The 12907-nt window shown below is 43.2% G+C and overlaps 1 protein-coding gene across 2 annotated transcripts in view; it reads left to right on the top strand.

The window, feature by feature from the left end:
- Positions 1 to 1461: 1461 nt before the first annotated feature.
- Positions 1462 to 12907, top strand: part of TRIOBP (TRIO and F-actin binding protein) — a 412380-nt gene continuing 400934 nt past the window's right edge. The window contains exons 1-3 of one of the 2 annotated variants that reach the window (XM_075833639.1): positions 1462 to 1620; positions 1689 to 1757; positions 1965 to 2039. The gene's annotated coding sequence lies outside the window, so the exon portion shown is untranslated. The remainder of the gene's footprint in view (positions 1621 to 1688; positions 1758 to 1964; positions 2040 to 12907) is intronic. The other variant, XM_075833638.1, reaches the window with a different exon arrangement.

Here is a 12907-nt window from a genome sequence, read left to right as displayed (position 1 = left end):
ATAGATATAATGTGCATTCCCCAGCATTGACCACACGATGGCGCTGCTGCTCAGCGTATCACTAGGATGCCTGCATTACATTCAATTTAGTGAGATATCTCTGCATTGACCACACGATGGCGCTGCTTAGGGTATCACAATCGGGCTTCAAACTTTCTAAAATATATAATAGATATAGTGTGCATTTCCCAGCATTGACCACACGATGACGCTGCTGCTCTGCGTATCTAAATTTAGTGAGATTTCTTCAGCATTGACCACACGATGGCGCTGCTGCTGAGCGTATCACAATCGGGCTTCAAACAAAATTTCTAAAACATATATATAGATATAGTGTGCACTTCCCAGCATTGACCACACGATGGCGCTGCTGCTCCGCGTATCTAAATTTAGTGAGATTTCCCAGCATTGACCACACGATGACGCTGCTGCTCTGCGTATCTAAATTTAGTGAGATTTCTCAGCATTGACCACACGATGGCGCTGCTGCTGAGCGTATCACAATCGGGCTTCAAACAAACTTTCTAAAACATATATATAGATATAGTGTGCACTTCCCAGCATTGACCACACGATGGCGCTGCTGCTCCGCGTATCTAAATTTAGTGAGATTTCTCAGCATTGACCACACGATAGCGCTGCTGCTTAGCATATCACAATATCTAATATCTAATATCTAATATCTAATATATAATATATCATATATAATATATAGATATAATGTGCATTCCCCAGCATTGACCACACGATGGCGCTGCTGCTCAGCGTATCACTAAAATGCCTGCATTACATTCAATTTAGTGAGATATCTCTGCATTGACCACACGATGGCGCTGCTGCTGAGCGTATCACAATCGGGCTTCAAACAAAATTTCTAAAACATATATATAGATATAGTGTGCACTTCCCAGCATTGACCACACGATGGCGCTGCTGCTCCGCGTATCTAAATTTAGTGAGATTTCTCAGCATTGACCACGCGATAGCGCTGCTGCTTAGCGTATCACAATCGGGCTTCAAACGAACTTTCTAAAATATCTAATATCTAATATATCATATATCATATATAATATATAGATATAATGTGCATTCCCCAGCATTGACCACAGGATGGCGCTGCTGCTCCGCGTATTACTAGGCTGCCTGCATTACATTTAACTTAGTGAGAATTCTCAACATTGACCACATGATGGCGCTCCCACTATCTGACGGAAGCAGGGAAGGGAGTTTTGGGGTAGTGGGCAGCAGTGGAGGGGTTAATTGGGGAAAGTGGCAGGTGAATTCACTGTCACTGTGCACGTCTGATCTCCTCACTTTCACTGTCAGACTGGGGAAATCAGACGCTGACAGACAGCCCAGTTTCTGTTGTCATGCACTGTGATTGGTCAAGCTGCTGTGACTGACTAATCACCGTGACCCCCGATAAAAGAATTAAAAAAAAATCACAGTGACCGCCGACAGGGGACCGCTGTGATTGGTCCCCTGCCGTGTTACTGTGCCGATCAATTGTTAAACAGTTGATGGCACAGTTCTGTCACCAGGTCCTTTGGGTGTCAGTTGTTAGCCAGCACGCACCTGTGCATCCCGGTGCCGTAAAGAACTGCAATACAGGACATACGGGTGAGTCCTGGTGCGTTAAGGGGTTAATGATGCTTTTATATAACTCACTAATGTCTCTCCATGTACAGGGGTTCGGTGGTTCAAAATCAGCAGGAACAAGGAGCCAGGACAACTCCTCATACTATACAGGTGCTCAGGTACGGCTAAGCCTAAATACTAGTTGAAAATTGTAATATGCATATATTGTAATTGTAATATTTTATGCTTTGCCTCTGTTACTGTGCAAAATAATATGTTATGGGTATACGAATAAATCATAATTATAATCATAATATAACATAATTGTGATTGAAGTATCTTGCATTATGAAAATGTGTATGTATACAAACATTCTGTCCCATTAGGTACGAGCAGCATTCCAGGAGCCTGAGTGGATAAATCGGGGTAAAATACTGCGACCTGTGGGAGGACAAGATAAGGTTAGTGTGGTGTCACGGGGAAGAAGGTTTTCCCGCTGATCAGCTGTTATTGCCAGCGAAGCAGTCTGTCCTGTGAAACCACAGGAGAAATGCTGCTTTACATGGTGTTCATTCAATAAATGGCTCATCTGTGTAATAAATGGATAAGACGAGACCCCCAGAGGGGGATACCACTTTATGTCATAATTAAGTTCAGGGCCTCCATCGGAATTTCTGGGCCCCACACTGCCAAGGAGTCTGGGGCCTCGCCCCCCATGATTATGGGGGAGGGGCGCAAAAAGTAAATGGGTGGGAGGTAGGGCACAGTGAAAAGCAAACTAGCAGGGTCTCTTTGGAGGGGCAGGGCAGAAAAAGGAGGGCAAAGGGAGAGATTAAGTGCCTATGTGCCAGGGCTTGGAGGGGGAAGGGGAGGAGAGGGATAGGAAAACTGAAAGTGGCAGGGGTGGGAGAGTGGCCAGGGGGACATGGGATCTGTGGAGTGACAGCGGCTTTCTGCGGGGGGCAAAAAGGGAAACAGTGTAGACACTGGGAGTAGACACTAGGTGGTATACAGATTAAGAGGGCAGCGAGGAGACACCTGGTCAGGGGCTTTGCATACTTCCCTTTCAAGTATCGCAAAGTTGGACAACCGATGCGGTGCATAATTTTTTATTTCTTTTAATTCACGCCTCTAGTCCTGCCCAATCCTCGCCTATACACACTTGATTCAGCCCACACAGTATCATGCTCCCATAGTGCCCCCCACACAGTATAATGCCAAATAGCTGCCCCACACAGTATAATGCCCTCTAGCTGCCACCGTACAGTATAATTCCCCCACAGATGCCCCCATACAGTATAATGCCCCATAGCTGACCCATATGGCATAATGCCCCCATACAGTATAATTCCCCCATAGCTGCCCTAACACAGTATAATTCCCCATAGCTCTCCCCATACAGTATAATGCCCAGACAGCTGGCCCATACAGTATAATGCCCCTATAGATTCCCCCATATAGTATAATGCCCTCATAGCTGCCCCATACAGTATAATGCCCCCTTAGCTGCCACCATACACTATAATACCCCTAAGCTGCCCCCATACACTATAATGATAGCCCTAGCGCCAGTGCCCACATATAAAGTGCCAGTGCCCACATACATAGCGCCACAGTGCCCATGTAGATAGTGCCACCCCCCTTTCAACATAGTGCCACCTATGTAACCAGAGGGAGAAGACACATTTATTGTTACGTTACACAGCACAAGAGATAAGAGCCATCGGTAAGAGCTGCTAGTGATACAGTACTGTGCTGCAGTATTAAGAAGAATTAATACAGACATAGGTAAGATAGACATAGGTAATATAATATAAGGTAAGTGATGTCTGTGTCAGGCTGCTTCTGCCTGAAGTCTCCTCAAATCTCCTCCTGCCCCCATAGAAAGTAAATGCTATGGGGGCACAAGGAGATTTGACGAGACTTCGGGCAGCAGTAGCCTGACACAGACATCACTCAGAAGACCGCTAATCCTGCTTCACCTATCCAATTCCTCTGGGTTAAAAACCCCCACTGCTGTTCTTGTAATGAAGTCTCCCCTCCTTGTCTCCACCCCACATGCTGTCAAACCGCTGTAAAGGAGGAGGAGGAGTGGGAATTAAGTAAACATCTTTCTCTCCAGCGGGCCCTTGTGGTTTTACTTTGGTGTAAAGAACGGGCCGTGGGTCCGTTATGGAACCTTATCTTTTCACGAAAGTGAAATCATAAGGGACCCACTGCTGTGAGCAAATGAACAGGGCTGATTCTAGCTTTTCTGTTGCTTGAGGCGAGAACTGAAATGGCGCCCCCTAGATCTTGATTGACATCCCCCTGGCTGTTTTACATCACTAGCAGCCTCTTACAACTCTTGCGGAGGCGCCGTTGCCTTGTACTCCCCAGGCATGAACGGTGCAGCGATGAAGCCAGACAGCTGCACGGTGCGTGCCCAAGTAGTACTAGGCAATGGCGAATCTGAGAAAGTTGGAGGAGCATGCTAGTGATGCATAACTGCCAGGGGGATGTCAATCAAACATGGAATGGTGGGTTTGGAGGAAGGACTATGTGACTCTCCAGGACAGCGATACCGCCCCATAACCCTTTATTGAGTAGATAGCCTATTGTGTGCTCCGTTTTAAATGTTGCTTATTTCGATTTTGCTGCATCGGAAAAAAACATACAAGGGAATGTTTGGAAATATTGTCAGGTCCTGCATTACCGGATGGTGCCAGTTCAAGGGGTTAAAACTACCTGACAGATTCCCATTAAATATATAATGAATTGAAAACAATTCCATCTGCCCTGCAATTTTTTATTATAAATATATCCTATATAATTACAGCTCCAGAACCAAGCTCAATACATATATACAGCACCAGAACAAAGCTAAGTACATAAATACAGCATCAAAACCAAGATCAGTACATAAATACAACACCAGAACCAAGCTCAGTACATAAATACAACACCAGAACAAAACTCAGTACATAAATACAACACCAGAACCAAGCTCAGTACATAAATACAGCACAAGAACAAAGCTCAGTACATAAATACAGCACCAGACCCAAGCTCAGTACATAAATACAGCACCAGAACAAAGCTCAGTACATAAATCCAGCACCAGAACCAAGCTCAGTACATAAATACAACGCCAGAACAAAGCTCAGTACATATATACAGCACCAGAACAAATCTCAGTACATCTCTACAGCACCAGAACAAAGCTCAGTACATAAATACTGCACCAGCACAAATGCAGCTCAATTTAGTGCAACCCCTGCCGTAGATTTGTACGGCGTAAAACTACAGCTCCCAGCATGGCCCGAACAATGTTAAGGATATGCTGGGAGTTGCTTTTCACAAAAAAAATCATACCGCCCATCATCTCGCTGCAGATCATACAGTGACTACAGTACTTTTTAGATTATATAGTGCCCCACATATAGCCCCCTAGAGATAATGCCCCACATATAGCCCCTTGAGATAGTGCCCCACATATAGCCCCCTAGAGATAATGCCGCACATATAGCCCCCCTTGAGATAGTGCCCAACATATAGCCCCCCTTGAAATAGTGCCCCACATATAGCCCCCTGTACAGATTGCCCCACATATAGCCCCCCTGTACATAGTGCCCCACATATATCCCCCTCCAGGTAGATAGTGCCCCTCATATATCCCCCTCCAGGTAGATAGTGCCCCTCATATAGCACCCCCAGGTAGATAGTGGCCCACATAAAGCCACTAACACTTTTAACAGAAAGAAAAAGCTACATACTCACATGAACCCATTCCCGATCAGTCCTCTTGGAAAACAGGCCTTCTCTCTTCTGAGCAGGTCTGCTGGGGCTTAACGACGCAAGTGGCACGATGACGTCATTGCGCTGCTTCCGTCATTAAAGGCGCTGAATGGCTGGGCACTGAACAAACGTCATTGCGCTGCTTGCGTCATTAAAAAGCGCTGAATGCCTGGGCACGGAACGTGCCCCGCCATTCAGCTCTTATGCATGTAATTGTATCTGTGTCCTATAGAAGCAGGTGCAATTATAGTGCAGGAGGGGGTGGCGGTGGCTGGTTTAAGTGGTGCCGCCACCCCCACAGAGAGGCAGCGGCGGAGAGCGGGCCCATTTTATTAAAATTTATGTCTATATGTACATTATAAAACTATGCAATTAAATGCATCATCTCAGTGTATTACTCCAAATGTAAAGTTTTTTTCCAAGTTTATTTTGTAAAGCATAACAATATATTGTACAAAACATAAGGCACACTATAGGAACTTTCATACAGGACACATACTGTAACTCTGTATGTAAGTTAGCTACAATTTTATTGACATAGATCTATTGGACATCTCCAGCACATGCTCTATGCTAACGATGATTCAGTACTATTTCCATTGAGAATGTGTTATGGTGAATGGAAAACTAATATGCGTTTCTAGACAACAATACAAATATTTTCAATTTTTGGTGCAGAAATAAGAAAAGTTAGGCGGAAACACTGAATCAGCCTTCCTAATCTCGGTGAGACATTATAGGTGTGTATATGTTTAGAAGGTTCTCGTGTGTGGAGTCATCTTTGTCTGCTAGATGGAGTTGACATCTGAATATTACTACTACAGTCTTCAAAACCTAGGCAACAAAAAGTGTTATAACTCATAAACGTTGTCTATGTGATAGTGGTTTGGGGTACTAAACTTAGATATGATCACTGCATGCAGATGATGTTATTAAATGTTGCCTAAGAAGGATGGGACTTTGATGGATGTAGCCTTAGCAGAAGTATCAAAGATATTGAAAGAATCACGGGGATGACATTTTTCCATACTACCTGCCAGTAATCCTATGGAAGAACACTATAGTCACTTTTTCTCTAGCCTGAAATGACTGTCTACAGGGAACATTTGCATGTATTCAACTGAACATCAAAAGTTATCAACATGGACTTTTAATGTGCCTTTAACCCTTTCAAGACAAGACTAATGTTTGTTTTTATGCTTTTGTTTTTTCCTCCACGACTTCAATAAGTCATAACTTTTTTATATTTTCGTTGACACAGCCATTTGAGGGCTGAATTTTTTCGGGACATATTGTTTTACTCTGACCCGCTACGACATTTTACCATATTGGATAAATATTTTTATAGTTGGGGCATTTTCGGACCTGGGGATACCTAATGTGTTTATATTTATTTTTGCTTATTTATTTTGATGAGATCTAGGGAAAGGGGGTGATTTAAATGTTTCTATATTTTTTAAAAAACGAATTTTTAATTATTTTTTAATTACTATTTTTTAGCTCCACTAGGGGGCTTGAACCTGTGATCATTAGATCACTTATGCCATAGACTGCAAAATCAGAGTATTGCTATTGAGACCTGCCGCGCGGGAGCCAGTGGGAGCCGATAAACAGAAAGTGAATGTGAAAACCACCCAGATGTTGCAAGCATTGCTGCTGGGTCCCAGCTGTGTAACACAACAGAGACCCGGCGGCTATGGCGCCCGCTCTGCTTTTGAGCGGGCGCCATATTTAAATACCCTTTCCCGACGTAAATAGCCACTGCAGCGAGGGGAAAGGGTTGAAGTGTAATTCTTTATGATATAAGAACCTAATACAGTAGACTAAACAATTCCCTAATATAATTTTATTAAAAGAAATGCTAATTTCAGAAAAATATTTCATTTACATAATGTATGAATGGGGACCACACCTAATTTCGTTCACACAGGAGCCTTTCTAAAGCTGCAAGGGTATATTCACACGTATTGAAAAATACGAGGCCTTTTTCAAGAAAAAACAGCCTCTGAATGAAGGCATTTTGGAAGTGTTTTTGGTGTTTGCAAGTGCATTTTGAAGTGTATTTTGAGGGGTTTTTTTTGTATTGTCAATAGATAATAAGCCCCAAACATGCCTCAAGAAGTGACATGCCACTATGGTTTAGAAGGTATATTTTTAGAAGGCAGTTTTTTTAATTCAACAGCGTAAAATAAAAAATGTGTATTTCGCATTGAAATCGATGGGAAACAGTTTGGAGGTGTATTTTAACCCCTTCCTGACATCCACCGTATATATACAAGGAGCTGTTGGGAAGGGGTTCCCGCAAAGCGCAGTACAGTTACGTCGCAGTGATAGTGCGGGCTCAGAAGCTGAGCCCGCACAATCACCACTAGGTGTCAGCTGTATGTTACAGCTGACACCTTGCTGTAACGCCCAGGACCAGAGCTAGTCTCCGATCCGGTCGATCTGATGGATTTTTAGCCAACGGCACCTGAGCGTCGAAAACGCTGGGGTGCCGATGGTTGGTAAGGCAACCGGAAGGCCTAACAATGGCCTCCGTGTCTGCCTTGTACAGAAGCCTATGAGGACCCAACTACGTATGTAGTGCAGTGTATTAGAATAGCGATCAGGGCTTCAGGCCTTCAAGTCCCCCAGTGGGAAAAAAAAAAGTTTAAAAAAGTTAATAAAAATGTTGTAAAAAAATACCAGTTTCAAGTAAAAAAAAAAACAAATTGCCTTTTTTCCCATAAGTCTTTTATTATTGGAAAAAAAATGGCAAAAATAAAAAAAAGGACATAAAACTATTATGTAATTTATCACGCACGACGAACGGCGTAAAAAAAACTATGAAAAACAATGCCAGAGTCGTTGTTTAGGCCCCATCTCCTCACAAAAATGGAAGAAAAAGTAATCAAAAAGTCACATTTACCCCAAAATAGTACCAATAAAAATGCCAATCCATCCCGCAAAAAAAATCCCTGATGCAGCTTTGTCCACGCAAAAATTAAAAAACTTAGAATATGGCGACACAGAAAACAAATGATTTTTAAAAAAAAAAGTTATTTTATTGTGCAAAAGCTGCAATACATGAAAAAAAACTATAAATTTGGTATCGCCATAATCATATCGACCCACAGAATAAAGTTAACATGTAATTTATGGCGCACGGTGAATGCTGAAAAAAAATAAATTCCAGAATTGCTTGTCTTTGGTCATTTCCTATTCCAAAAAAATGAAATAAAAAGGTGATCAAAAAGTCGTGTGTCCCAAAATGATACCAATAACATCTACAGCTTGCCTCGCAAAAAACATGCCCTCACACAGCTCCATCAACCAAAAAATAAGTTATGGCACTAGTAATGCGGTGATGAAAAAACATCCTGATGTGCAGGCCGGAGGGGAACATTCCTTCAGTTTCAGGGCCCTAGTATTTAGGAATTACTAAGGGGAGGGACGTAGCACATCTGCTGGAACTACAAAAGAGGAAAAGTCTCCAAAACGTCACAAACGGGGGATAAGAAAGGATACCGTTTATCAGTGCGACAACGGATTGCTTCACAGCGTACCACACATCTATGGATAATTGTATTATTTACCGCATTATTATACCCTCTTATTATGCCCTGATGTACTCCGCACAGATTACATATGCCCCAACATTATATACTGAAATACCAGTAGTTCCATATGGCGCTCCTTTCCTTCTAAACCCTACAGTGTACCCAAACAGCAGTTTATGTCCACATGTATGGCATTGTCATACCCCTCAAGGAATTTAACCAGGGGTGTAGTGAGCATTTTGACCCCTCAGGAGTTTTCCAGAATTTGATGCCTTGAATGAAAAAAAAAATAGTTTTTCACAATTATGTCATTTCAGTGAGCAATATGTTGTGCCCAGCTTGAGTTATTGGAGATACTCCCATCATAAATTGTTACGCAGGTTCTCCTGGGTATGGCAATACCCCACATCCCCACATGTGACCATTGTCTGCTGCTTGGGCACACAGCAGGGCTCAGAATGGAAGGAGCACCATTTAGCTTTTGTAGCTTAGATTTTGCTGAAATGGTTTTTAGTATAAAAATTTGAATAAAATTAATTCTGAAAAGTTTATACAACTTTGTGAGAGTTGCATAACATTTTGATAAAGTTGGAACTCTGGATAGTTTGGATGAAGTTTGGATAAAAGTCACTGATCAGCCACAGGAATACAGGAGTAAAATATATGCAGCTGTGTTCAGCTGCTCCTCCTGGGTACGGCCTATGCACACGGCAGGGCTAAGAAGAAACTTTTTTTATAAAGTTTGGATAAAATTTGGAGCAATTTCTGGATTATAAATCAGTCATGGCAATGTCACTGATAAACCAGAGTGATGCAGGACTGAAATATGTGCAGCTGTGTTCAGCTGATTTTTTCAGGTACGGCCTATGCACACGCCAGGGCTAAGAATATATTTTTTAGAAAGTTTAGATAAAATTTGGAGCAAGTCCTGGATTATAAATCAGTCATGGCAATGTCACTGATAAACCACAGGGATGCAGGATTGTTATACGCTCAGCTGGTCCTTCCAGGTGCGGGCTGAGCACACGGCAGTGCTTAGAAGGGAAAGAGTGGCATGCGGCATAATATTACTGTAGGTGTGCGAAGTACATCAGGGTAAATATAAAGGCGGTTCAACAACAAGATCAGAATTTCAACAACATATGGTATATTTTAAAACACTCCTGCACAGTCCTGGCTTCTCGGGCAGGTGTCGAACTGACAGATGGTATCTTTTCTTATGCCCTTTTCAAAATATACCTTGCACAGTTTTTGGCTTTTTCCCTTCTTGCCAGTATGGGGAACTTCACTGGAGAAATGTTGCCCTGGAACAACGAGTGTGGCCCCGCTTCCAGATATATTGGGGTACTCCCTTTCATGATCTCCAAATATAAGGGACTTTATTACCACCTCTCGAAATTCCAGGAAAGTACCCCTTTGGCCTGAACATCACGTAAGCATTATACAATGCAATTTGCATTATGTGCACGGCCAGCTTCTTGTACCACACCCCTGATTTCCGCATGGCATTGTTTGGCAGCAGCACTTAGGGCTTATTCAGACAAACGTATTATACGTCCATGCTACGCGCGTGATTTTCACGCGCGTCACACGGACCTATGTTAGTCAATGGAGCCGTTCAGACTGTCAGTGATTTTCACGCAGCGTATGTCCGCTGCGTAAAACTCACGACATGTCCTATATTTGCCTGTTTTTCGCGCATCACACACCCATTGAAGTCAATGGGTGCGTGAAAACCGCGCACGGCACACGGACGCACTTCTGTGTGCCGTGCGTGATGCGCGCTACAGTAGTCAAAACTATGAATGAAAACAGAAAAGCACCACGTGCTTTTCTGTTTACAAACATAAAAGCAGAGTGTCATAATGATGGCGGCTGCGCGAAAATCACGCAGCCACGCATCATATGTTGATGACACACGGAGCTTTTATGGACCTTTTGCGCGCACAAAACGCAGCGTTTTTTACTGCCGGCAAAACTCACATGCTCGTGTGAATCCGGCCTTAATCTGAGAGATCAACACCGCCAATGTATTTATTGTAATTAAGAATGCAATTGGGTTTGAGGGTCTCTGTACTGGTACCTAGTACAGGGACTGGGGTCCTGCCATGGCCATGTATTGTTGTCAATATTTGGACATCCCTCTTATCGTTATGCTTGACATACAATAGGTTATCGCTGCATTGTGCTCTGCTCTCACCTCTTCTAAATTTGTGCCTGAGCAGCAACCTAGGGAGGCTTCTCTGGTTCTTTTAAGCAGTGCCGCATGCCACTGTACTTCTGGAAGCGGGGCTCTAGAAAAGTAGTACTCTAGTATAGTAATTATCCAGGTAGAGGTGGTAGCCGTTATCCAGCAGTGGGTGCACTAAATCCCACACTATCTTGCCGTTAACTCCCAGGAAGGGGGGGGGGATCATTCTGGGGGATGAATACTGTTATTCTTCCCTTCATATATTTAAAATTTGTACGTGTACCCTGATGTACTTTCGCATAGCTTATAAATCTTCACGCCATAGCTTGCCCTCTTACTCGGCAGGAACTGGCGGAGTTGAAGCCTCCCTCTAAAATGCACCAGGGACTCGTCAAGAGCAATGCATCTCTCGGGGGTATATACCTGGGCAAATTTGGCACTGAAATTATCTAATAGGGGTCTAATTTTAAATACGGTCAAAGCTGGGGTCACCTTGGCGTGGGCATTGTGCATTATCGCAGTCAGGGGCGTTGCTACGGTCTTAAAAGATTAGGGACAGAAGCCCTGAAACATATATTTATCCCCTCCCCCCCCCAAAATTTTTTTTTTTACATATATATTGGAGATATCGTATCTATAAGACTAAGGCTCCTATAGCTACACCACTGGATAGAAAAACACAGAAAAAGGCCATACTTACAAATGGACACAGCCAGGTCAGAAACGCTGATGAAGGAGAATGAGCAGGTGCTTTAAAGAGGCTCTGTCACCAGATTTTGCAACCCCTATCTGCTATTGCAGCAGATAGGCGCTGCAATGTAGATTACAGTAACGTTTTTATTTTTAAAAAACAAGCATTTTTGGCCAAGTTATGACCATTTTCGTATTTATGCAAATGAGGCTTGCAAAAGTACAACTGGGCGTGTTGAAAAGTAAAAGTACAACTGGGCGTGTATTATGTGTGTTACATCGGGGCGTGTTTACTACTTTTACTAGCTGGGCGTTCTGATGAGAAGTATCATCCACTTCTCTTCAGAACGCCCAGCTTCTGGCAGTGCAGATCTGTGACGTCACTCACAGGTCCTGCATCGTGTCGGCACCAGAGGCTACAGTTGAATCTGCAGCAGCATCAGCATTTGTAGGTAAGTAGCTACATCGACTTACCTGCAAACGCCGATGCTGCTGCAGAATCATCTGTAGCCTCTGGTGCTGATGTGTCCTCGCTCGTCTGACACGATGCAGGACCTGTGAGTGACAACACAGCGTGATCTCTGGAGAACACGGCTGTGTGTGCACTGCCAGAAGCTGGGCGTTGTGAAGAGAAGTGGATGATACTTCTATATACACAACGCCCAGCTAGTAAAAGTAGTAAACACGCCCCAATGTACACACATAATATACGCCCAGTTATACTTTTACTTTTCAACACGCCCAGTTGTACTTTTGCAAGCCTCATTTGCATAAATACGAAAATGGTCATAACTTGGCCAAAAATGCTCGTTTTTTTAAAATAAAAACGTTACTGTAATCTACATTGCAGCGCCTATCTGCTGCAATAGCAGATAGGGGTTGCAAAATCTGGTGACAGAGCCTCTTTAAATAATAATAGCCACTCCGACTAGTCTTGAGGGGAGTGGTGTGTGGTGCATGGGATGTGTAGTAAAAAATAATAAATGAATAGTGTATGTGCAAGTGTAATAATATAAGTGAAATATAGGGGGCAGTAATGAGTAAAGTGCCTCAATAGAAATAAATGAATAATGGGGTGGAAGTGTGTGAAACATGGAGGGATAGTGTGTACGTCATGAGGCGCAACGTGTAT

Source organism: Rhinoderma darwinii, chromosome 7, assembly GCF_050947455.1.
Source record: "Rhinoderma darwinii isolate aRhiDar2 chromosome 7, aRhiDar2.hap1, whole genome shotgun sequence".
Taxonomy (NCBI): domain Eukaryota; kingdom Metazoa; phylum Chordata; class Amphibia; order Anura; family Rhinodermatidae; genus Rhinoderma; species Rhinoderma darwinii.
The sequence above is the reverse complement of the archived record's forward strand: the minus strand, read 5'-3'. Positions and strand labels throughout refer to the sequence as shown.